This window comes from Nematolebias whitei, chromosome 10 (assembly GCF_014905685.2).
Source record: "Nematolebias whitei isolate Nwh7 chromosome 10, NemWhi1, whole genome shotgun sequence".
NCBI lineage: Eukaryota > Metazoa > Chordata > Actinopteri > Cyprinodontiformes > Rivulidae > Nematolebias > Nematolebias whitei.
Window position 1 is genome coordinate 48938860 of NC_056507.1, and position 3559 is coordinate 48942418.

The following is a 3559-nucleotide window of genomic DNA, read 5'->3' on the forward strand; positions in this document are numbered from 1 at the left end:
GTACACACACACACACACACACACACACACACACACACACACACACACAAGCTAATTAAAAACACGGCACAAAGCAAAGACTTTTCTTTCTGCATGTCCACTTCAGCTCTGTGTACAAAACAAACTGTTAATGAACAGGGAAAATAAGAAGCTCATTTATATTTATAAATTATTTGATCAAAACTTTACACATAACGGATTTAAATAAACCTTTTTGCATTTATTCAAATAAACATTTAAAGTTTATTTCTAAACCACATTTAAAAAAGCAACCCTAGTGGACCAAAGGTCGTCAGAGTTCCATGTGTAAATAAAGGATGGAGGAGTTGTGGTGTAAAGGTGGAGACAGAGGAGGTGGTGCCACGTCATGAGGGTTCTTCAAAACAACTACTGGTATTACACTTTCAACTGCGTCCTGTACAGCAGGGCTTCTCAAACTTGTTGGGTTCAAGGTAGAGTTGCATTCGGGACTAATAAATCCGACCCGGCCCGGACCGAGCCCGTGGTGCCCCCCGCCCACCCGAACCCCACCCAGACCCAATGGATTTCAGTAATTAGAGGGCTGAACCCGAAAAATATACTTTTTTTTTTATTAAGCTTTTTCTGATTTTGTAAGCAAATTAATTTGATATGATAGTTTAAAAAAAACGTAAAGAAAGGAAGATATAAGATTTATTTTTATTAAGTTATTTACTGTCGCGGGTTCTTCATGTGGTGGGCCTAGGCACCATAAGCAACTTCATCATGACTCCAAAAAAAAAGAAGAAAAAATCATGGAGGGCATGTCAGAGTGTGATGGTTGTGATTTTTATTTACACACCTTCCCAAAAACAAAAATGCAGAGTAGGAGGGAAAAAAAAAAGGATATATCTACAACTCTCTTTCTTCAGAGCATTTTTTTTTCTAATATTCCATATCAGTGTTACCCTTTCTGTAACCAGGCCAGACTGACTCTGCAGGGCCAGAGGCTCTTCTTATAAACCCTTAATCCCGCCCACAATTAAATCAACAAACAATCACTTATTTTACCACATAAAACAACAAAACAAAACAATGCTGTCACAAAAATCAACCAACATTCATTTCCTGCTTTACTTTTAAAGCTTTTGTTTTGTTTAGTCAAATTATTTATAATTAAATCTGCTGGCGGAGGAATAATCACTTCCTTTATAGGTAAAGCGGAAGCATTACGCTTACTTTTACTCCAGCCGCCAACGGTGGACCAGACAACGCTTCACATGTGAGTACGACCTTAAATATGCATGCTTAGGTGAACGTATGAATTACGATGTTTATGAGCGTTTCCAAGTGTGCACCCTTGGTCACGCCATGGACTACAAAGAGGGAGAGATTTGTGTGTAGGGCAATTCGGCTCTAGCTGTCATACAGAGGGAGGGCACGTACAGTGAGGAAAATAAGTATTTGAACACCCTGCGACTTTGCACGTTCTCCCACTTTGAAATCATGGAGGGTCTGAATCTTTCATCTCGGGTGCATGTCCACTGTGAGAGACATAATCTAAAAAAAATATCCGGAAATCACAATGTATGATTTTTTAATAATTTATTTGTGTGTTACTGCTGAAAATAATTATTTGAACACCTGTGAAAATTAATGTTAATATTTGGTACAGTATCTTTGTTTGCAGTTACAGAGGTCAAAGGTTTCCTGTAGTTCTTCACCAGGTTCACTGCAGCAGAGATTTTTGGCCATTCCTCCACACACATCTTCTCTAGATCAGCCAGGTTTCTGGGCAGTCGCTGAGAAACAGAGTTTGAGCTCCCTCCAAAGATTTTCTATAGGGTTTAGGTCTGGAGACTGGCTAGGCCACTCCAGAACCTTCATATGCTTCTTACGGAGCCACTCCTTGGTTCTCCTGGCTGTGTGCTTTGGGTCATTGTCATGTTGGAAGACCCAGCCATGACTCATCTTCAATGTTCTAACTGAGGGAAGGAGGTTGTTCCCCAAAATCTCTCACTACATGGCCCCGGTCATCCTCTCCTTAATACAGTGCAGTCGTTTTGTCTCTTGTGCAGAAAAACACCCCCAAAGCATGATGCTTCCACCCCCATGCTTCACAGTAGGGATGGTGTTTTTGGGATGGTACTCATTGTAGTGGACTAGGCCCATGTCAAAAACTAAGTCTAAGGTCAAAACTCTTGACCTTTAGAACCTTGTGGGACAGGAACTGTCATTTCATTCATTTGAACTCAGAAATACAGGTTCACCCATCCTGAGACTTTCTTTCTTGAAGATTCAAGTGAAAAGAACACTCTCTTTTTATTATCATTACTAGTTTACAAATATTGATAATCAAAGTGTCTTAGTTCAAACCATTTTAGATGTTGCAGTGAACTAATCAATTTTATTAACTGAGTAATGATTTTTATTCTCATGTCAAAGCTGTTACAGAATAATTATGCATTTTCTGATTTCTGCCTTTGAGTGAGCAAGTGTGCGTTTCCAAGGTTGGAGTCAAACGAAAAACAAGTTGTTGAACGAACTGTCATGTTTTTAGAATCCTCTCAGACGTAAATAGAGAAGTTTTGGCACCTGTTTCTGAAACGCGCCAAAACAAAACTCTCTCTGTCTGTGAGAACATTTCTGATCTGTTTCATAACAATTCTCGCTGTCTCTAACCTCTTACGTCACAAAACACACCCCGTCTGGTCGTTTCTGACCAATGAACAAATCCCAAAAGTGAACCGGGAAAGAGTCTTTAAAATGTCAGTACTTCCTGGTCTAGTCAGTTCTGATGGAGAGTGTTTTTGCTGGTTCTGCTCGAGTTCTGTTGAAGCTCTGGAGAAGTTCTGTTCTGTTCAGTTCTGCTCAGTTCTGTGGATGATCCTGACATGACAACAAGCTCTTCCGAGTTCCATGGGAATATAACACTTTCACTCGCCACTACTTCTGACGAGCTACAGCCATCCTAAGGAGACGCTGGACAGGTAGCGTTAACGGAACACCATATCTGCTGATTATCATCAGAAAGGTAATGGGTCAAGTTTCCTACCAAGCGTACCGAGGCGAGCTGGGTTTCTGATGGAGAGTGTCGATTCTGGTGAACACTTACTTCCCCTCACACACCATCTTACTCCCTCTAAACTTCTTTCCATCTTTAAACTTTTCTATCAAGTAGAAATTCTTCCAGATATTTTAGAAATGTCTGTGTAAAATGCTCACCCACATTCATGTGGGTAAAAGATCATAGTTGTACAGTTTTCATAAATGTCTGTGGTGAAGCAACGGAAAAATCATGGCCGTATGATTTTTCCTGATTGATTGCTTATGTTGTTATTTTCATAATTTGCCAAATTAATGTAAATGTTTGATGTTAAATTTTGATTCTGTAAATAAATGACCGCATTCATTTTGATGGGTCAAACATAAATGACGTCTCACGTTTGCATTTCCTTAAATTCAATGCACGTTTTATTCAGTCCAGAAAAATGAGGAATCCGTGTTAAATGATGAATATATCCCAGCATCTGTTCATCTACATCATTGTAACGAGATAATATACGTCTGATATTATCCTTCATTTAAACGGATTCTTTCA

General features: G+C 39.4%; 1 protein-coding gene across 1 annotated transcript in view; it reads right to left on the reverse strand.

Moving 5' to 3' along the window:
• spg11 (SPG11 vesicle trafficking associated, spatacsin) overlaps positions 1 to 3559 on the reverse strand; it is a 413741-nt gene that overhangs the window by 323536 nt on the left and 86646 nt on the right. The gene's annotated exons all lie outside the window — the stretch shown is intronic.